The sequence below is a fragment of the Atractosteus spatula genome, chromosome 4 (assembly GCF_055471065.1).
Source record: "Atractosteus spatula isolate fAtrSpa1 chromosome 4, fAtrSpa1.hap1, whole genome shotgun sequence".
NCBI classification, from domain to species: Eukaryota; Metazoa; Chordata; class Actinopteri; order Semionotiformes; family Lepisosteidae; genus Atractosteus; species Atractosteus spatula.
This window is the reverse complement of record NC_142709.1, coordinates 54,846,282-54,870,423: the sequence shown is the minus strand read 5'-3', so window position 1 is coordinate 54,870,423 and position 24,142 is coordinate 54,846,282.

Sequence of the window (24,142 nt, the reverse complement as noted above, 5' to 3'; positions counted from 1 at the left end):
TTCAGATGACTCTGGGGGGTTTTCAGGCTGCTGCCACTGCGTTGGCCAACACACGGAGCCTTAGTTCATCTACTTCGCCAGTCCATGTGAAGTCTAAATCAATACAGCCAGAGGTGTATTGTCTTACCATGTGTCTGTGCACTTTTTATAGCTGCGCTCGTGCAGTTTGTTTTTGCAGACATAGGTTTTGTTCGCTTGCTGTAGTGTCTAGTCCACTTTTTAACCTTTGGCTGAGCTCATCATCAGTGGTTTAATTCTGGGTTGCTTTCTTTTTCCAGTATCATGTTTTTAACCCTAAATCCATAGCAGGATAGTAGTCAACCCCCAGCATGCTGGACCGAGAGTGACAATTTCCACTGAATACAATATTCACATAAATAATTGCTATAACAGGACTTATTAGTTTCCAAAGCTCAATGGAAAAACCAAGGTATATAATATTATCTGAGATAATGGATGATCGGCAGTCTTGGTATTTTGAAATGTAGCTTGAGAAATAAGATTACATTTAAGTAAAATCCTAGAGAGAATATAGTATATAAGCAGTTCAGCTGTTGAGAGTTTAGCCTGTTTTTGTGTTTTTCAGGGTGTTAGGGGGAAAAAAGTATATATTTAAACATATGTTAAGGGAGGAGGAGCAAGCATGAAAATGACATGCTGGCGAGCTAATCAGGATAACTTCTCTCTAGGGGGCGGGAGGAGGCCAACAGCTGCAACAGTGAGTGATTGGCTCAGATAAACAGTTTCCTTTACTGAAAGATAGCAACAGTGCACTTACAGTGTCCAGTGCATTGAATCTGAATTCATGAGAATTGTCATTGCTGTGGAAATAATAAATAAAATAATAAATAATCATATTTTCACTTTGAGAGTGAAGTTTCGATAGGCTGTTGCCCATTTCCACCCCAGGGTGGGAATATGCAAGTCAAGCTTAAGTGAAGGATAGAACCTAGCATATTTTAAAGAGAACAAACTTGTATTTTGTTTTGTTTTTCAGGAAACCTCCTTCTAAGCTTAATCTTTGTTTTACCAACATGGGATAAATAAGCAGAAGTTACACAAGCAGCATTTGTGGCCTCAGTTGTCATGGAAGCAGCAGTGTTTGCCTGTCATTGTCACCATCATTAATATGTAAGTAAATGGGAATATGTTGAAGCACCACAACATTAATACAACCCCAATAGCACCATTACCCAACCCAAACATGTGGTGATAGCAATGGCAGTTGTTATAGCCCCATACTACTCATACTAATAGGTTATAATATAATCGGTGCTATAACAGTAGTACTGTAGTTACAGCAGTATTATCAATTGTTGATGCACCAGATGTAGTAGTAGGAGCAATGCTTGTATTTTTACAGTTACAGCAGAAGGCATAGAAATGGTAGTTTTAGACATTCCTATAGCATTGGGGATGGTAGTCGTAGTATCTGTTTCAGCAGTAGCAGTACCAGTTATATTAGTCAGTCAGAGGATAATTCTTTATTTTTCAAACAGGCAGTTGTTGTGTGCATCAGTGGAAGGAGGTGATTAAAGCAGTGACAGGAAAACTGCACATTTCTTGCAAGGCTGGCATGGAACAGTTAAGTGAAATCTGCTGGTAAACAAGAATGAGAAATGGAGAAAGGAAGCAAGAGTGCAGGAGCAGGAATAGGTCTAGTAATAGAAGAAGATTAGGTGGCTCAGCAGAAGGGCTTGCTAGCAGGAGATTCCCTGCCACTGGCACTGACACACTCTGTGTAGCATCTGAGCAAGTTAATGAACACCAGTGTCCTCATTTTTCAGGTGAGCTATACAACCACTGTCCGATTCCAAGCAATTGTGCTGGAGCTTCTAGTCTATGTACCTCCTGGATGTATCATTATTACTGCTATCTCTCTTATTAGTAAGCCACTGTGAGTTCAGCAACAGCATCTGAGAAATGTTGAGAGGTACACACTGTATGTACTGTAGGAAAAGGGCATTGTCCTGCTATCCCAGGGTGACGTGGATAAAAGAGTGTCTGTTTCTGCGTCCGATACGGGTCAGGGGGAGCTGCAGAAGCAAGCCCCTGAAACCAGAGAAACTATCTTCAGGTGCCCTAACTGGATGATGTCCTTTTAATTAAGAACTCACTCAAGTGGATACTTCTAATTTGGTAACTCATTCCCAGCGGTTCAACTAATGGACTCTAAATTGACTTTGGATTAATGCTAGGGGTTATTAGCAAAAGAGCTCAGCTTGTTCTTAACCTTGAGGGGAAGACGGAGCTCTGCCACAATGGCGCTTGTCAGAAAGCTGCCTGGTTCTTTTAAGAAATGGGCAGGCTGGATGGTGAAATAATGTGGTATTGTTCAAAATCAGACAATAAAAAGGCCAGTGAAAAATCCAGGCAAAGGTGGATTGCATGAAAGTTTTTTTTTCTTTTTGTCTCCTTCAAGAATTAAAGAGTTTCTAGAAACTATATACTGTATATATTCAGGTTTTCTCTGTCCCGGATTGCTTGTGCAAAAATGCTAGACTGTTGTCCTGGCCACTGAGAAAAAAGAAATTGTGCTCCCCTCTGAGTGCAGCCCATGTTCTGCGTGTCAGAACTGTCAGCTGCAGCTGCCCTCCACACAATACTGTCAGGATGCTGTGCTCTAAGAGAGCTCACTCTGGCACTTCACAATGCCTGTCTGCTGGCTTTTAATCTGTTCCTGTCCCAGCTCTAATTGTTCACGGCCTGTGAGGAACTCTGCTTATGCTCCAAAAAGCTCAAGTCATTCACTTTGCGTAGGTGTGTTATCTCTCCAGTGAGCTATATTGTTTGCATGAGCTTACAGTATTAAGAGCAATTAAACTATTTCCCCTTAACTTATTAGCAGGGTTCTATAGCAAGTGGAAGTCATCTATCATGTCTCCGGTGCCTGAAAAAAGGTATTCAGCTGCTAATTATCTTCGTCCAGCAACTTGACATCTATTGTGCTGTAATACGTTGATCAGTCTGTCATTGTTCACCTACACATACAGGATGAGAGATTAGTTGACCCATTTCAGCTTCCATACAGTATAGGGATAAGCAGTTGGAGTTCACAGTATATAATCTAAAAGGGGCTGAGGTCATCTCTACTGTCCTCAGGATCAGTATCCTCCAATGTTCCATTCACACTACGCATGGATCCCTGTAGAAGTACTAACCCTGACAGTCTGATCATAAAATACTCTGATGACCCATCATTCATAGACACATCTCATTCAGAGGAGACATTTCAAAGGGAAGATGTCAGCAGATGTCAACTTTGCTCAGTGATATGGTGATAATCTTTTGACCTTAAGTGTGCCGAAGACCACAGATTTGGCGATTAATTTTCAGAGAGCAAAACATTGAAAGAATTACCTCATTATTTACGATCAGTGGGTAGGAAGAGTAGAGGAATATGAGTAAGAACCATAGGTTTACAATGGCACAGGTTGTTAACCATTGGTGCAAACAGCACATTCCTGTTTAAAAAATGTCAGCAGCACATGCTCTTCTCATGTAAATAGGAAGAGTTGAATGTCAATCAAGCAGACCTGCAGTCTTCAATACTTCATCAACACAAAGACTTACAGTACTTTTTGAGATCTAACCAGATTTAGTGGTCTCAATGGTGTAATGAAAATATGCTGAACAAGAGAGTGAATAAAAGTAGCAAGACAGTGGAACTCTGGACTTTGTGTGTGTGAAGGAAAATCTAAACAATTTTAAATAAAGTAGTGTGCAAGGAAAAAGACAGATCATTTCTAATCCAGCTGGTTTCATAAATAAACGGTTTGGTTTCCTTACCCCAGGACAAGGCTTTCAATCTTTGGCATTCTCTGTTTGTCCCTGCTTCTTTAAGGATGTTGAACGTTTAATGTCTGTGCATGTTGTGAATGCATGTCATGTATATGTGTTATTAATCCAATGCCAGTTAAGTGGAAATAAATAAGGTTATTTGATCTCGCTTGAAAGTATACCTCAGTTCAGATCAAGATCAATTCCTATTTTCTTATGCGGAGAATTCTTTTATTCTGCATGACAACTCTTATTGTGACGTACGTGTATGGATTAGATCCTGTACTCCAAGTGTGATACTGGGGCTTGGAGAGTCTGAGGCAATCAGGGTTTTGTCAGTTTTCTGGCACACCTGCAGTCCTGCAGGGGCCTAGGAGCCTGCTGTGATATCAGAGAGAGATGGACTGTGCTTACTCTCATGTAAGGCAGCATATTACACATCAAACAGGTCTGAAAGGTGGTGGCTGTGTACTAGGAGTGTTTAGTTCATTGTGTGTGGTAAATCTGGAGGCTTGGAAATTCTCTACCTCAAACTAATTTGGGGACTTTTGCACAATTAAAACATTCAATTCAATCTAATTGCATGGGCAGAGCGGTGGCTCTGTGGTTAAGGATCTGTGCCTGTTACTGGAAGTTTGCTGGTTCAAATCCCACAGCTAGCAGAGGAATCCTACTCTGTTGGGCCCCTGAGCAAGCCCCTTAACCCCAGCTGCTCCAGGGGTGCTGTACAATGGCTGACCCTGTGCTCTGACCCCAGGCTCCCTGTCTGTGTCTCATGGAGAGCAAGTTGCAAAGATGAATTCCTAATGCAAGAAATTGTATAGGGCTAATAAAGCAACATTATTATTATTAACGTTAATTAAGTAATCAGAACTATTATTATGTAAAATCATTGCAGCCACATTCTTACTACAGCCCTTAAATATGCAACCCATGACAGAGGGTATAGAGACTCTATATTAGATAAATAGGTGATTGCCATTTTAAAAAAGTATACAAAGCAAGTGCATGTTTAACATGAGTTCTTAAGGGTTTAACACCAGATATATTTGTCTACATAATTTCAGATCTGTCGTGGTAGATAATCATGAACTCTATATATCCTTGTGCTTCATGTGTTCTAGGTCTGAGTTGTCCGTTAAGATGAACACCCCTAACTCACATCTTTTTCTGTGCACGCAAAAGAGTTAATGAACTTGCTCCATGCTTGTGGCATTCACTGCTGTGCTCAATGTCCCAGCCCTTACAGTATCATTAAGGCTAGTTTCTCTTTGCATCAAATCCAACCACTCACACACACTGCACCAGGTCATCACTGGAGCTTTCTTAACCTCTGTCGTCTGCTCAGAGCTTTTTCTCTCTACTTTGTGAGGGATGCCCAGCTCTCTTGGACCTCTTTCACTTGGAACCCAATCACTCCTAAAAGGTGATAACAAGCACCCCATAGCAACCATTTCGTAACATACCATAGATCAACATTTCGCATCTGATGACTGATTGATGGTTGTCAGCCACCCAGGTGGTACTTGAAATTGTATTCACTGAACATTGAATTCCATTACACTGTACATTGATGAGGGTTTAATCAAGCCTAACAGTGGCACAGAGCTGTTACAGAAGTGATGTCATTCTCCCAAAACCTGGGCAGTGTACAATACGCCACAATGATCCAATCCTGGCAGAGGCAGGCAGAGCAGAACCGCACCAGTCACACAAGCGTGGAAATAATGCACAAAACATAGACTTAATACCATCAGGAGCTAGATTTTGTAAATCTCCCAAGTGTATGTGATGTTAAAATCTATTTTCCTGCTGGACACGACCAGAGAGGCGAGAGTCACCCGAGTAGTATCGGAGAACTGCTTTTAGTTCAATTAGATGGGATATTCAGCATCTGGCATTTGTTGAAAAATGACCTCCTGCCAGGCAGTGTGTTGGTGTCTGTATTGTTTAACATATAGTACATACACCAATGATCCTGATCAATCCGAATAACTAAAGCCAGCACTATGTCTTCCTTGGAAAGAAATAGTCACTATGGAAAGAAATGTCACCATGTCAGATCAAGTGCTATCAATGCCTCAAACATCCCTGTCAACCTGTTCTAAAGAGAGCAGACTGTGAACCATTCTGTCGAACGTTCTGATATGTGCCCTGAGAGAGGTACCGGATACATGACAGAGAGAAGGACAACCAGATGACTAACTGTGACATAGAAAGGCTAGAGTCTATTTAATCATAGCCTGTTTATCTAGGCTGAACGTTGACCTACCAAGAACCAATGCAATTGGGATAATTTGGTACATCACATACCTAATTAGTGGTAAAGCCCACCTTGCTCGTTCATGACAGGAGAGTGGAAAGCTTATCTTTCATCTACTGGCTATTTTTAATGGCATCTCTTTGAAAGGCCAGAATACTTAGGGCTTTGTAGCTCGCAGGGTTCCTAAATTGGCTAATTTACATTGCAATCATTGCCAATATCATATGCAATAGTTTAAACAGTGAGTTTTTGTTGAGCTGTCCTGTAGGTCTTTATTTTATTCAATAATAAAAGCTCAGTGTGTATTCCTGGCAGAGAAGTGAATAGCTGAGAGAGAACTAAGGAACTGAATTCAAATCTAGTTCACTGTTCCTCAGGGTCTTCTGGTTTCCGCCCAGTCTCTTTCTTAGGAAATTGAACAAGTAGCTTAATTAACGGGACTGACTGGATTCACTTTACTAAGAACTGAAGTAGATACTGATTTGTATCCCTATAATGCCTGCTGGACTGTGACATTTTACGGCCAGATTGGAATAATACTTCTTTACCTGCTCAAACCTGACAGCACTGACACTGTCACCCGTTGTCTGCATTAAATTTAAAAAGATTTTTAAAATGTCTCAGATTTACAATGCTTTCCTGGAATCATGGATGAGGTGATCAGAGAACGCACACAGACATGTCTGAACCTTTGAAAGCAGCAGTGGCGATGGGGCTGGTGATGATGATGGTGAAGTGCTGCCCCTGCTGTCTGCCCCCAGTCTGGACCTGTGTGTGTCTTGCAGAGTTGCTGTGCTAACACAACGACAGGGTGAGCACAGTGACGATGATATTTTCTAGCCTATCTATCTTGCCTTGTTTCTGTGACTTTTTCATTTCATGAACTTCAGAAAAGAGAATTTTTTTTATCATTTATGTATTTGTGTATAAGCTGCCAGGTGGTGCAGTGGTTAACATTGCTGCCTCGTGACACAGGGGTCCCGGGTTGAATTCTGGACCTGAGCTGCTGTCTGCAATGGGTTTGTATCTTATAATAATAATAATAAACTTTATTTTATGTAGCACCTTTAAAGGTGGCTTCTCAAAGCGCTTTACAGGATGACAACAACAATAAATAAGAAGAATACACAAGATAAAACACAATTAATGTATACAGAGGAGACCGTGGATGGTGGTACTAAGAAAAGCAGAGGGTTGAAGAATGGAACCAGTTAAGTAAAGGCTTTTCTGAAGAAGAGGGTTTTCAGTCTGGATTTGAAGGAGTTTAGAGAAGGTGACTCTCTGATATCCTTGGGGAGAGAGTTCCAGAGCTTGGGGACATAACAGGAGAAGGCCCTGTCACCCATACAATGTAGACAGGCTTGGGGGACAGTAAGGAGAGCAGAATTAGAAGAGCAAAGGTTGTGAGGTGGGGAATAGGGCGATTAAAGTTTAGACAGGTACTGAGGTGCCAAGCGATGCAGAGCCTTATAGGTGAGCATGAGGATTTTAAAGTCTACACGGAATTTGACTGGAAGCCAGTGCAAGGACTCCAGGAGAGGAACACTTCTCCTCTTGTTTGTGTGGGCTTCCTCCATGTTCTCCGGTTTCTTCCCACAGTCCAATTTTAGTATACTGTATGTGTTCCCAAAGCTTTCTTCCCACAGTCCAAAGACATACTGGTAGGTTAATTGGCTTGTGTTTGTATCTGTCTGCCCTGCGATGGACTGGTGTCCTGACCAGGGTGTTCCCTGTCTTGTGCCCGTTGCTTGCTGGGATAGGCTCTGGCTCACCCACAACCCTGAATTATAAGGAGAAAAGAAAATATGGATATATATGTATGCATATTACATGCAGTACATGTACTGTATATTACTGTAGTGAACTAGAAGCCAAGATCTATATGTACAGTAACTAAATGAGGTAATTCAAGTGTTATTAAACTGCCAGATTTTGCCCCTGGGAGGGGATGGTGTAGGTTGATTTTTGTACTGTTGATTACTGTAATGTTGCTCCTCTGTGTCAGTTCTGTCAGTTTGCCTGGGTAAGGATATATTTTATGAGTTACATATATTATTTCTGACGTAAATTTGGAAGTTGAATTAGGTATTTTTTCTCTGTAATATCTTTGTGGATCACTGCTTTTCAATAACCTGTTTGGTGCTGCAAGATCATTAGTTGGCCTTTTGGCCTCTGCAGTTGTCTGGAGTGTCAAAAAATGCTTTTCACTGTAAACATTTATTTGAGAGCAGGAGCCTTGCATGGAGTGGATCTTTTCTGGATTTGTTCTTAATTTTGGAAAGGCATTCAATCTAAAAGCAATCATTTTATTTAATTTTTCTTGTAAATACGAATAGTGATGATAATAATCAGAAATCAGAAGTAAGTTTAAAAAATAAAAAGTGAAACGTTCAAAATACTGTATAACGAGTCAAAATAACATCAAACTTGTTTCTGTTTCTGAGAAAGGTCTTAGCTGTGTTAATAAAAGTTCTGAACTTATTTTACATGCAGTTCAGAGTTCCTTTTGTTGCCATATTACTTTACAATGTCAAAGATTATTAAAAGAAAAAAGAAGACATTAGAGCCGGCTAAATGGATGTTGCAGATGGTGTTAATGCTACTAGTGTATTGTTTTACATGTGTCTCCTTTTCTTTTAAAAGAGCGCTTTCCATGACTGGTAAGTGATGCCTTGACCCGTTCTTGATGTTGCCAGCACGTGATTTGATTAACTTGTTAGTTTCACATGGTTATCAGAACAAGAAGAGATATTCCTGACCTGCAGCCATTCATTTTCCTTTCACTGTTGTTTTTTGTCATTCATTCACTAACGGCCTAATTCTGAGACCATTAACAGATCCCCTCCATTAACAAACTCGTGCTGAAAACTGCTCCTGTAAAGCTGCTCTCACTACTGCACATGGCTGTGCTGGTGACTGGCCCCCTGCACTGTACCCCCTTCCAATTCTGCCCCACCTAAGGGAAAATCATCCTGCTTTTCCGCCAGAAGAGAAAGCAAGGCAAACAGCCTGAGTGTAACAGCTATCATCAGCGCTCTTTTGTCGCTCAGGAACCCTGCATCTTGCAAAACATTAAAATGGGAAATTTGGTCGTTCGACAATGACCGCGCACCCGCTGTTGCTTTTCCTCTCGATGTCGCTGAGGTCAGCAGTGTTGAAATGACCAGTTAGTTGACAGGGTGCCTGTAAAGTCTAAAAAGGTAATTGAAAATAAGTATTGGATGGCAGTGGGAAGACTTTCCCATTAATAACAGGTCGTTCAAATAGACTTTCATTTAAATACAACAATATAACTGTTGTTGTTTAATTAAAAAGTTGTAGTCGTTTTTCGCGAATCCCAATAAGGGGTTTAGCAGATTTTCTACTGACAGAATGGTTGAGAAAGGAACTAATTAATCCTGCAAATTGCCCTCCTAATTGAAGAATTAGATAAATGGGAACATCTGTGTGTCTGAGAGATGTTGCCTCTCAAGCACACACCCCAAGTTCTGTTTATTAGCAGCACTTAAGGCTGGGAGGATTAAAACGAAAAAAAACAATCAAGATGAATTCCTGCTTATTGCTGTCTGTGATCTTAGTCCCACTCTGCATCACTCAGGAAATGTCATGGACTGATGACAATTACCCCAGTGCTCACTGGGATAGATGTGAAAGAAGTGGTTAGAAAATGGATGGTTGATGAGAATTACGGGCGAGGACATTATCATGAATCAGACCCCCTCCACTCTAGCAGGACAATGAGTATTAGCCCTTGCAATGACTGTGCAGTAATGACAGTATGACCTCTGTTATTCAGGTCTGGCCTGGGTAACTTCACCAAGTCAGTGTTGGATCCACAAGCACCTTCTCATGTATGTTAATATTTACACGGCTTCTCCATACAACCCCAGCAAGTACATTGATTTTGATTTAATGTCTACAACACTTTAACCTTCACTTGCATGCAGTGTTTGCCAGGCCAGTCGTGAGAGAATAGAGATAATACAGCTGTGATAGTTTGCCAACCTCATAACGGAGCAAACTCAGACCCAGAATACACTGAACATCTTGGCTTGTGCCAGATGCCAATATATTTATATTTTCATTAAACTAAAGACAGCAAAAAACTAAAGAAAACAAAATACTAAAAGATGACATGTTAGTAATTATAAGAAGAAAAAGAAGTATTAGAAGAATAAGAATAATATAAAAGGGCACATGTAAATGGCATAAAGTAGGTGTATGTGTTATCTATGCATAATTTATATATTTTACACTCTTACACCTCAAGTATCTTTACTCAGACCTCAAGTGGTTTACACTTATAAAGGTCAACATTTTTCGTCTTTCTTTACTTTAATTAAAATTACAGAAATAGTTGCAGTTTATGACTGGAATCAGGACTACCTTAGTGTCACGCCCAGTACACCTAGAGAGCGCTCTACTTCTCTCCTGTTCCTAGTTCCCTGTGATTATTCATGTCTTTCTGGTGTGTCTTGTAGTGTAGCCTATTTACTTCCTGCTTCTACTCTGCTCCTCGCTCAGCATTGAGGTTCAGGTGTCCTGAAACACCCTTAGCACCAGGTCGCCCCATGTCCGCTACCTGAGGGCATAGGTTTCTATACGGCTTTTCCTGAACAGCTGAGCCCGGGCTAACCCCCGTCTCGCTGCTACCCATAGGGTCTTTATCGCTCTCCTGCCATTCCACAGTTCGTCCCTTCCGACATCCGTGACACTTAGTCAGACACAATCTGTTTCTAAATTTTTGGTTTTTTGGATTAATTGGCTTAATCAGATAAGCCAGATGAGAGAACGTACACGTGGACAACAATGAGACTTAATTGTTAATTAACGCAGCAAGACTTTTAACTGGAAACTCTGGGTACAGTACCTCAGTCAAGGGGACAACAGTAGTGCTCCAATGCGAGACTGGGGATCGTGGCCCTACACTATCATAGCCCTATCTACTATCCACAGTGCTGCCCCTAAATCTTTACGTAGGGGTTTCATGTACAGTATTTAAGTGTCCTTCATTCTTGATGACCTTTTTCTGTACAGCACTTTGAGATTTGTTCTGTACAAAATGAGCTATATAAGTGTTCGTAACAATTATCATTGTTAAACAGAAGTAGAAATGAAACATAATACAAATGGCATAAACACAGCCAGTCACGCACACACAGTGAGTCACATACGCATCTGTGGTAATACAATATCTCCTCAGCCACATGCTCCATCAGCCTGTGTAATGGAAGCTGGTATTTATGTTTTTACAAAGAAAAATGAAATAACAGAGAAATAAAGAAAGAAAACAGCGAGCTGACCCTGGACTGACCCCCTGCTGTGTGTCTCAACCATGTTATGATTGAGAAAATGAATACTGAGTTGGAGAGAGCAGGGAGAAAGAGAGAGAGGGATAACACCAAAAATCAGAGGAAGCCAAGTTCTAACACAACACACAGCCTGACACATCTATTGGGGCAAACCCATGAAAGAGAAAAGAGCTTCCAGGCTACAACAATCATACAGTCTGACCAGGGTGATAGACAGTAAGCAGAGGGAGACCCTGATGAAATGCAGCATCTGTGACAGCAGGAGGGAGAACCAGGGAGACACGGGCAGATCTGGCTGTCCAGACTGGCTTTGCAGGGAGAGTTACAGACAATGCTGGTCATTTTGCGGTGCTGTGACAAATATAATGACATCCCAGAGGTTTCTCCCAAAAGTAGAAAGCCATGTTCCTGAATTCACAGCCCAGTCAGGCTCACTGAAGAGAAGGGTCATGCCAGGAGAGAAGACATGGTACAGTGTCCCTGAGGCTGTGACAAGTGGCTACTCACTGGGCAGTCTCCTCAGAGAGGCTGCTGGACCTTTACAGCACAGTCCAGGTATACAGCAGTCCTGAGCTCTATTCCATCCTGCCACGTACACTAAAAACCTACGGCAATTGCTAGTATTGTTTTTTTCACACCGTGAGTTGTGGGAATGTCTGGTTTTGGTTTGTTTCATTTTCTTGTTTCTCAAAATAGTGGCATCGCTCTCTGGGCAGTCCTGCCAATAAAGCAACTCGAATTGGCAGAGAAAGACAGAAGAGGACAGCAAGAAGGAGAGGGGGAGGGAAGCAATGGTCAGACCGTGCACTTCTGGCATCATCCAGGCCAGGAGAGCCCCGCTATGCAGAGATCTCGCTATCTTTACATTAGCCCTGACCAAAATAAAACAATGAGGATTTTGCCAGGATTTGGCGCAGAGAGGAACAGGTCTGTAAGGAAGTAGTCACTCATGCAGGAACTAGAGCTGCAGAAAATGAATTAATCAATTACCCTGATTGAGTTTACTGGGAATAGTTTGAAATGATTGACTGTGGAGGGTTTATGTGTTGGCCTCCTGGTGTTTTAGTTGTCAGGTTATTAAACTTTGTGCAATCAAGTGAGAATAACTGTTTGAATATGAAACAGCTTTTCAATTTGCTTAGGACCCACGTGTGAACCCGCCAACCATGTTTCCCACAGAGTGGGGAAGGAGTGTGTTTGTCAGAGATTGTTTCTATGCTGCAGAGTGCGCAGGATTGTGATTCTTCTTTGAGTAGGTGTGTTGCAATGGGTGTCTGTGTGAGCATGTGTGTGTTGAAGTATGGGACTGTGCGTGCCGCAGTGTGTGTGCGTTTGTGAGTGTGTGCACTGAAATATGTGAGTAATGGAGTGTTTAGAAACAATTGCGTGTGCGGGATTCACAATGCTAGAATGTGTGCACTTTGCAGTGTTTGTTAGTGTGGTGTGTTTGTGCGAGTGTGTGTTAAGGCCTGTTTGTTGCAATGAGTAAGTGTTACAGTGTGCATGTGCTTTTTTCGGTATTTCAGTATCAGTTTGCTCTTTTCCTGAGAGCCGGCTGTGTGAAGAGGCTTTTAGCGAGCAGCAGGAGTCTGCAAGCAGTACAAGTCTCTCTCTGCTCATATACTCTCCATGGGGGTATAATCACTGGAAACACTCTCTGTCTCAGGAAACACAATCAGAGACCAGAGCTGAAATTCACACTCCTGAACACAAATCGACCTGTGTAATCTTCTTATTGATCCTGGCACAGTGTGTCAGCTCAGTGCTGGCAAGGGATAAGTCAGTATGTACACAGCTCCTGCACTGACTAAAGAGAGTAGCTATGGACAGTGCAGTCCCTCCACATTGGCTCCATTAGGTTTAATTTCCTGAGCTTGGAGACTTATATCACCAGCCTGTGTCACTGTGAGGTATGAGCTTTACAACGGGATTAGAGCACAACTGTTGTTCTTTGTTGTTCTTTGTTGTTCTATGATCACATTTGTCTATATATATGTCTATTATATGAAAGGCAAAGGGCAGGAATTTTAAGAACTTGAAAATAGAGGACAAATTACACATGAGAAGATGCCATTCGGTCACTCTTGCTCATTTGAATTGTTCTCACAACCTCAGCACACAAGGCTTTGTGCTGTGTTTCCCCAGCCTGTTAGGGGTTGTGTCCTTATTTTTGTCTAAACAGCACTTTGCGCATGATCAGCTCATGATGAGCAGACACAGGTGGAAATGGCAATCTGTTAATTACTCCCACAGTGAGTGTCTTTCCTTCTGCACAAAACCAGTTAGCCTCGTGTCAGGAGATGCACCTGAATGAGAGGAGTTTGGAAACTCTCAAAATAGTACAGAATTGACACCCATTATGAACCACATTTTATTTTTAAGTGATGATGCATGCTTAAAAAATAGGTTTCATGTAGAAAATTAAAAACAACAAAAACTCGAGTGGAGCAGAAACCAGAAGATGCTATGGTTCTCCAGGAGCAGGGTGGGGAACGCCTGTCTTTAAGGGCCCTGTGGAATAAATATCAATCATGGATCTGAAGAACAGGTTCAGATTCCCACAATCCTCTGTGTAAGACCAGTGCCAGATCTCCCATCAGGCTGCTAGGGCCTACGAAGAAGGGAAACACTAGTGACTAACGAAAAACGAGCTGAAACAACATGCTTGCAATCAACTCTATGTGCTCCAAATCAGTAATCATATGCTATCTAGCGGCTGTTCTAGAAACTAGTATTGAAGTGATGGTCACTTGACTCGCTCCATCAATCACGTGGTTTAGCATTAGAATAGTTTAAAGTGGATCATGTCAATCAATGTAATCCAACTGGCATTTATCCCTCCTTTTACACTTTTCGGAGTGAAACTGCCTAGGGCCTACAGACACCAAACTCCAGCCCTGTGTAAGACGTGTCTTGATTTCTGTCCTGAATGCTCCTAATCGTGTGTCTGCCTGTCTTTGTATTGCTGCTGGTTTTGAAAACTCCCCCAGGTTGATTAAATCAATGCCTTTCGTGACTTTGAACACCTGGATTAAGTCCAAGACATGATCTTCTTTGTTTCAGGATGAAGAGTTCAATTCCCAACGTTGAAGTGTGACATTCCCTTTGACCCAAGAATTAATCTGCTCACTGTCTTTTACACTGCCTCTGGTACAACTTCTGCCTTGATAACCAAACCAACCCATATTCCAAGCAATTAGTACACCTGTCAGATGTACTAATGTGTTATACAATTTTAACATGGCTTTCTCCTACATTACAGGTGCACATCACCAGTTTGATATTTGAAATGTAAGTGCTTGTTTCCTTTGCGTAATACAGTACTTACAATTAAGAAAACTGAACTGCATTTGTGAGGTGTCTGCTCAGACCTGAATTTTGTTCTCTTGTAAAATGTGTTGTTTCTGCTGCATTTCACTTCTTGCATTTCTGCTTATATTTGCATCTTGTGCACATCTGACAGGTGTACTAATTATATCAAAGTATGGATCACCAAGGGCAATAAGGAAAAAAAATAAATGGCATTGATTACTAATGCATTGATTTATGTTATTACTTATAATGTTTTAAGCATTAAATCTACATGGTTTTAGTTTTGTTTTTGTTGAGCTGCCAACATGCTTTTCATGGTTGGGGTGTCTTTGACTTTAAAAATGTAAAGTGGAATGAGTATCTGGATCAAACAGTTCTGCTTTCTCATATTGTGGAATGGCCAGAACTGTTTAATATCCATATTCTTGTAATTCTTCACCACTACTTGCTCTTGAAAGACACCATACGCCTAAAAGGTATTTCTTGAAAGGTACATTTTTTTAAACCTATTTCACTGGTCAAAGTCAGCTACGTCACACGGATGGGTCCTAATAAGTGCAATATAGCTGTCCTTGGAAGTAGACAGCTGGTGTTCAGATGGTGCTAATCAGTAATCAATTGAAAACTACCTGTAAAATCTGCAGAACTCTGACCTTCAGGAACTGGGATTGCACATCCCTGGTCTAGGATAAACTACTGAATAGGTTTCAAAGAAATCACTGCTGGCATACTAGAATTAAAACAGCTTTTCCCCACCTTAGCTGATAAATTGTAATTGAGCTCATAACACTGTTTTTTTATTGACTCATTTTCAGATTTCAACTTCAGTTAGACCAGTTAAAGTGGTAAATTGCAATTCACGCCTTGTGTGTTTTGATTTTCCTTACAGCTCGTCTCAGAATTGAACCCTTTAATTGAACTATTTGCTTGATTAGACTTCAGCTCTTAAAATCATGGGACAGTATTATAAATTATAAAGTGTTATATTTCAGAACTCCCCTTGTTTTAGCCCATTGTTTCAATGTTCAGGTTTATGCGGAGTTCAGAATATTTGTGATAGGCAATAGTAATTTATTATCATGTTCACAACAGAAGAAAACTAATCTTGCTTGCTAAGCTTTATGGGAATTATGAATCTAGGCAAAGGTATTTCAGAAAACAAAGGCTAAGCCCAGGATCCAGTAATGAAAGATCATCTCATAATTAAGAAAACATCGATCCATGTATTTTCGAACTGCTTCATTCAATTCAGGGTCACAGGGGAGGCAGGACCTAACCTGACAAGCAACAGGCACAAGGAAGGGTACATCCATGACAGGACGCCAGTCCGTCGCAGTTCACATATAGACACAAACACTTCGGGGCCAATTTTCCCAGAAGCCAATTAACCTACCATTACTGTGGGAGGAATCCAGAACATCCAGAGGAAACCCACACAAACATAGGGCAAACATACACACTCCCCACAGATGGCACCCCGGGTCTAGAATTGCACCCAGGGTCCCAGCACTGTAAGGGTGCAATGCCAGCCATAGCACCACCATGCTGCCCATTAAGAAAGCAGTTAAATTCAACTAAAAGCCCAGGAGCAGCAAAATGCAGAAAATGCTAGGTTAATGCTGGATTTCCAAGCAGTGGAATTTGGACAGAAGCTTGTACTGCTTGTAGCAAACAGAAAGATGATGACAAGCAATACAGTAGGTTTAGAATCAGAGATTGAAGAAATGAGCTGATTTGGTCTAGAAATATAGATTGAACTTTGTCTAGGAAGCACTGAACCTGTGATCATTTTCATTTTGATTCAGTTTTTTTCTTGCATTTGTGTCACCTCATTTAAGAGCTGGGTGATACAGTCAGTATGGGGGGACCTGAAAAAGCCCAGCAAGCTAATCTTTCTTGGTGATTTTCCCCGCTCATCAATCATCTCCCCATCCCTTATCAAAGCCCCGCGTCTCTGCCATAACACTTTAATTATATTAAATAAAAATTATGAGCTGGAACACCAAGTAGAGAACAGGTTGATTTTAATTGCCTCTGTTTTAATTCCCCATCTGAAAATGTTCTTTAATAAGAATTGCTCACAGGTGACTTTCAGCTGACCTTTTCTCAGTGGCCAACGGGTGGTGTAAAAAGTGGGGTTGGATTTCTGTCCTGAGGCATCTTGCTGTCTACAGTTATTTTTCATTAGCGCTGGTATTATCTGGCAATGCTGGTGCAAGGTGTATGTTTAAAATGACATAAATAGCCATCGTGAAGTAATCAGTCCATAACAATGCAGATCAGTCCAAATCAGCAGAATGTAACATTATATTAGAGTCTAGGTAGTCAGGGCACAAGTGTGGAGTAGTAGTTTTCCATGCACGTGCACTTAGTTTCCATTTGTGTATTCAGGTTCATGTTTTACAGTTCATTCTGAAGAAGTTTGTAGGGTTACTTTGTCAGTCCCCTTGAGGATTTTGAATACTTGCATCAGATAGCCCTTGTTATATTCTCTGTTCAAGACTGATTCCTTTCCTTCAGCCTGTGAGAGTAGGGCATCCTCTTAAGCCTTAGAATGTAACTGGTGGCTCATCTCTGAATCTACGAATTCCAGAGCTATAATGTATTGTCTATAAGATGGTAACCAATATTATACACAATACACTAATGCGCCTTGAACATCTCTTGACTTCAATTCAATTTTAACTATGCATCCTAACATTTTGTTCTTTTTATTTGCTTCACCACATATCTAGAAGATACACGTGGTGTGTCAATGTCAATGATGTGAAGGTGACTGAAGATACAAGAAATGACTCATGCACAGTTTATAATGCTACCAAGAAAAGAGGAGAAAATATTCATATTTGATCTTTACTTCTACTTGCATCTCGGCCACTGTTACTCAAGGGGACAAATCTGCAAACCTTTGAATTTTTTTCACTGCTTAAAAGTTAAAAATCAGGTGGCAATTAATAGTCAGCAATATCACTGGCAGTAAACTGACAAATGAAGTTAAGAAGAATTGTGGGCAGTTTTTTGCTGGTTCTTACTGATTATTTATATTGCAGAGAGCAATGGTCAAGTCAAAAGTCTGTCTTATCTGGGTTTAAACCAGAGAGGCATTGTCTTTTGTAAGTCTTATTGAAGATGCAGTACAATTTTTCAAAAGCTTTATATAGATCTGTGCTGTGAAACTGCCACTACCCATGGGTTATAAAAGCTGTTTAGCTGAAGTGAGAGAAGACACCTCAGCGATTTTACTGCCACAGCAGGAGCAGCGCACATGTGTAATTACACAGTGCAGAGTGTTCAGCACATCTTGCATTGCCATTTGGAGTCACACGGTGTGCATACAGTGAACAAGACTGCCAGTCACCACTCCCACTGTATCGCTGCATTTCCTAGATCTAGCGTTAGAGTTCCACATTTTCTCCAGGATGACCATTCAGGACTGTACTCTCTCGGCCCAGTGTCTTCAAACAAAAATTGCTGACCAAACACAGGTCTGATCACAACGAGACTTTCTTACTCTGACTACTATGTACAGACACATTCCATGTAACAGAGGTCTGTGTGCTTCCTACAGCATTTGATCCATGACTAATGTCTTACATATATATTCTGCTGTTCACACAGCTGGGACAAGTTACAAAGCCCAGACAGAACTGTGTGATGGCCTGTACCAGTGTTTAATGCACCACCTCATACTTCAGAACTCTTTTTCATCCCTTAACAGAGTAGGGTCTGTAATCTGAAGTTTGGGCTTGGTAGAGCAATTTACACACACACTCAATCAACCTATGTATTTTACCACAGCACCCTTTGCAACAGTCAGCTACAGGGCATTTTATTATATTATTATACAGCACTTAATATTATTGGATTGTAGTACACGGCTGACCATGTGAACACAGAGGAGAGGAAAACAAAAAGCCTCAGTTGGAAAAAAAACTCTGGGGGTCCCTGGCCCAATGGTTACCTCACCCCCCCCAGTTCAATGTTGATCTTGGACAGTCTCTGCAATATCAGGAGCTGGGGTCCCACTGTCTCGGGTCTCTCGTCAGAGTGAAGTAGCTGTGGTTTGCTGAGTTCTGGGTCGAGCAATCTGTCGGTCCCGATGATGTTTGGCATCAGAACTTAGCACCCAGATCCAGGCAGTGGGAAAATAAAAAGATCAGAAAGTGCGTTACAGCGACTTGGCAGAAGACCACAGTGTGAAGTGATTTAATTATGTAACGCACTGAACACCAGCCAGACAATGAGACTACAGGCTGGAAAAAAAACAGACTAAAGAAATATGTCTTCAGACTTGTTTTAAAGGCTAAATCCATCATCTCCCACGTGTTTTGGAGGTCATTCTACACTTTAGGGGCCCAGTAGCTAAAGACTCTTCCTCCAGTGGTTAAAGCGGGGCTAGACCATTTAATGCTTTCGGTCAAAAGCAGTACTTTAATATCCATTCTATAAATATGCTAAAATTGGAGCTATATGCTTTTTTTTTGTCATGAGATATGCAGCTGTATTTTGAATGATCTGAATTATGGTTATAGTGTGGTTACTGTATATGATGTTTCGGTGTCCTCTGGTGAAACAAATAATTTCTGAAATAGAGAAATTTTACTCTAGTTTTACATGTGAATCAAATGAGAGTTCTAGGTGAAACAACATGCACAAATACAAAAGTACATAGTGGGGCATTTGGGCTGAGCCTACAAGTCATCTATGTTTAGATCAGAAAGTCTAAGGTGATTTTTCCTAATACTAAAACCACTGGGTTTTTTTTTTTGTTTTAAAAATTGTTCATCCGATTTTGGATATCAGTTAGGCAGGAGGATAGATTATTTATGACTGAAGGGACAAAAAGAGCTGTGCGTCATCAGCACAACAGTGACAATTTACATTATATTTCCTGATGATGTCCCCTAGTGGGAAATATGTACAGGGAAAACAGCATAGCTCCATTAATGCAGCTTTGTGGGAATCCTCATTTAACTTGGGATATAGATGAACATGTGTCATTTGTCAGATTGTACTCAGAACTTTACAGGTACGATGTGAACCAAGACAGCACACAGCTAGAGAGGCCGACCAAGGTTTCTAAAGAATTAGAACTTGATGGTAGGTGGTGTTAAATGCTCCTCTTAGGTCCAGAAGGATAAGGATGCTGACATTATTACTGTCCAAACACAGAAGCACTTCATAGGCTTATTGCTGGTGGGAAGTAGCAACAGGTCATGATTCTTATGTTGGGCGCAGTACTTTCTGTTTCTATTTGCTTCCTAATACTGAGATTTGTTCATTTAAACAGTCCATAAAATTATTAAAACAAATATCTGAAGTGTTAGTGTTCATCTGTTTGTTTAGTTGTAGTATTAAGTAGAAAACAGATTACTTTTTTTGCAAGACTGTCAAGTTTGAGTAGTAAGCTGAGCGAGTTAAATATAAGGCCTGTTTAGACTTCATGATGATACTTCATGATGCTGTCACTTTGAGCAATTTTAAAAGCTTCTAACTTGGTTGCTCTCCATTTATGTTGAAATCATTGGCAGTCTGAATCTATGTGTCATGTCATTAATGTGACTTTTGTTGTTTTTAAGGGTGGTAATGAATCTCGAAAGTAACCTAATGTCATATTGAATGTGTGTAGGAGCTGATCTACTGAACCTGTTCGTAAATTCAAGGGTAGCAAGTGGGCTAGCAAACCAAGAGACAGTATCTCTATTGAAGTGATGTGTACTAGTGTATTTTACTTGATTGTTCGGCAAATGGGACTGTTGCAATTCACAGCTAATTGGATAATATGACAAGTAGGTTTGGAAGCAAAATAGTAGCTGAATAATAATGCCACATGTATTGTCTAGGTCAAGTATATGATTATGAGAGTCTGTAGGACTTAAGCCATGCTGAGTGAAGCCTACAGCCTCAAAACAGGTAGGAAACTCTTACCAAGGAGGTTATTTTCTTCATCAACATACATGCTAATCTCACCCAGTATAAGAATATTAACATAGATAGGAATTCACTACCATATAGGTAGGTCAGTCCCTTTTCAGGCCATAAAGGCCCATGGGGAATGGGGGGGGGGGCAAGGGCCACCATTTTTGTCAACCATCCAACACTAGAGGTGGAGGTGATGTGGTCAGCATCACACTCCAGACAGGCTATTACCCCAGAAGGATTAACCCCCAGTACTCATTTGGAAAGTAGGCTGAGTGGACCTGTGAGCTGTCTGGAAGGAATGAGCACAAGCTCCTGTACAGCACTTGCCCCTACCTGGGATTGAACCCAGGACCTTCCGGTCAGGAGCTAGACACCCTTGCCGTCTGAGCTACCATGGCTGCGAACTCTACCCTATACTGTAGGTGAAATATGGTCATGGAGGCCTACAGCGAGCTCCGAGTTGAAGTGAATTTTGCTGTGAGTGTTGATTTCATTGTCATGTTTTTGATTATCCTAATAAGACCTTTAGCACGGGTGTTCCTTGAGGGTGGTGGATAATTCTGGGCTCTCCCAGTCTGCTCCTCCAGGGCACCCCAGGACCTCAGGAAGTGGGGTACCTTAGTGCAATTAAGGCTTCATTAGACCAATTTAACCTTCTTGGAAATTAGATCATTTGTGGATGATTTAAGAAGTCCTACAAAGGCTGCTGGACTGTTACCCTGGAGGACCACACTTGGGGCTCCCTCAGGTTAATAATTAATAATTGTTTACACTTATATAGCGCTTTTCTGGACACTCCCCTCAAAGCACTTTACAAGTAATGGGAACTCCCCTCCACACCACCAATGTGCAGACCTAGCTGGATGATGCGACAACAGCCATAGTGCGCTAGATCGCTCACCACACATCAGCTATCAGTGGGGAGGAGAGCAGAGTAATGAAGCCAATGATTGGTAAGGGCCAATGGGAAATTAGAGGTTACACCCCTACTTTTTTCGAGAAAAGCCCTCAAATTTTTAATGATCACAGAGAGCCAGGACTTCGGTTTACATCTTATCCGAAGGACAGTACCTGTTTACAGTATAGTGTCCCCATCACTATACTGGGGCATTAAGACCCACATGGACTGCAGGTTGAGCACCCCCTGTTGGCCCCACTAACACCTCTTCCAGCAGCAACCTTAGTTTTTTTCAGAAGGTCTCCCATCCAGGTACTGACCAGGTTCACACCTTCTTAGCTTCAGTGGGCTGCCAGTTGTGAGGTGCAGTGTGATATGGCTGCTGGCTACACTAATGTACAGTTTAGGACGCCCCCAGTTTATTTTATGATACCAAGCGGCTGGCCTGTGAGTCACAGCATCAGAAAAAGGCTAATCATAGGAATAGCTGTTGCGGTGATTATGCTTATCAGTTTCTTTAATTAACTGGAAAGCCCCATGTGCCACCATCCATCCCTCCAGCCCCCAGTGACGTATTTCTCCAATAAATAGCGAGGGGTGTCAAGCCACATTTTCCATATTTACTGCAGTCTTGATTTATTCCAGAGGTTTGTGCTGGTCACCACAGCAAACACTTACAGATATCACTGAAGCCTAATTTCATTTAAAAAGCAAAGCAGACAGGGTGAAATATGTTAATATCAGGCAGCACATTGGGTAAAATAAAATATGGATGTACTTCTCAGACTCCCGCCTTTCCCATTTCAGAAAGAACTGTCTATTGATCAACCACATGGCTGAGGACCGCCAGTACTTTCGAGGACTGAAAATGTTAACCCCTCCACAGAGAGAAGGCCAAAGGCAGTACATCCCCAGGAATAACAGTGACTCCCCCAGAATCCAGTGTGCCATTCTTTACAAGTAGCCCCAGCGGCTGAGCTCAGTAGCAGGATTAGAGCAGATGTTCACAACAGCAGAGGGGCACTCCTCTCTGCTCGTTGTCATTCTCTCTTCTCTCCCTTTTGCTCTGCCTTTCTCTCACTTTCCTCTCACACACTTTTCCTGTCCTCTCCCTCTGCTTCTTCCCCCTTCCAACGTTAGCTCCTCCTTCCTCCCTTCCTCCCTCTTCTTCATCCGCTCTTACTCTTCCTTCTTCATCTCCCCTCCAAGCTACAGCCCTACTCTCCCTTCTGCTTTCTGCCCCTCCTTCTCCCTCTCCCTCACTCCCTCTGTTCCCCAGGGACTGCCTTCATGGCTTTACTGGTGGTGGTTTAATGGTGGTCACAGGATTTCGGCATCCCTGCTTTGGGGAAACAAATCCGTTGATGGTTGCTGTTTTCAGGCATTACATGTTATGATATATACATATAGTATAGGAAGAGTCCTGAAGTAAACTACAAAGCCTTGACATTGAGATAGCATACACATAATACACCAAGCATTAAGCCACAGACACCATGTGCTGTTGAATGCTTGGTGTTGCATTATGTGTATGCTATAGCAGCTCCTGGGGTTGCTTGCCTTGTGTCTCGTGCAGGTCCCGTTGTATCTGCTCATGCAGACAGATGATATTTTTACTGTGGACACAACTGCGAGAAGTCCAGAATTTAACTCTTTATTTGAATGGGCTCATTTTATGATGTCAGGGCTCTGTACATTCAGTGCTCCTAGTAACCATCTACACCAGTGTCTTGTATTTATTCGTGCACTGAACGAATTCTTTTACTTTCTTTTACTCCAAAGAAAAAAGTCGGATAATTAACCGTTCAATAACTAATTAATGATCTACAGACTGTTCATGTATAAGACTTGAAGCTGCTAGCACTTATGTCCAGACCTGTACTTTCAGATTTGTTCTATGTTTTACATGTACGTATATACTGTTACGATTCTTGGTTGTAGCGTTATTTTTTTTCTAATTGCTGTCTCCTCTTTTTCTAGATGTTGCCAATTAAGTAGATGAAGCGGGAGCATTTAAAAAAGGAAGACGAGAGTGGAGGGAGGCTGAGAGATCGGATATGGGGAACGGAGATAGTTGAGTGGTGTGTGGTTTTTGGGATGGAGGGAAGACATGCTGTATGTTTCTTTTTGTTTTCGGTTTGGTTAGTGTAGAATTCGGAAGACTTTTTTTTTGGTACGGCTGTATTGTTTAGGCACGACCACCTCTTTTTCCCCGGTTCTAGTCCATATAGTTTTTTTTCTTTTATAGTCGGTTAGCTTTGCTTGGTCTTTTTTTTGTCTTTCCCCTCCCGATTTCGATACGAACGTTGACTCCTGGTTCCCTGGATTTGTGGTGATAAAATTGATTTGTTTTCCCAGGGGAATCCGATCTCTCGGGTGTTCCTTTTATGTTGCGGCTTTTGGTCAAACCCTAGACATATTTTAAGGTCGTAACATAGAAGATACTGTACATTTTGAAACCGTAATGTACATACTGCTCCGCTCCCAGCTGGAGGTCCGGCGGGCACCGGCAGGAAGCCTAGAGAATATAAATTGCCTTTTTCCGTTCCCATTTGTCACAGGCTGTGGGGATAGGAGGAGGTGTGACAATAGAGAAACTTTTACTACATTGTCTTCTGCTACTCCCTCTGCGGCCACCGCGTAGCAGAGACCCGG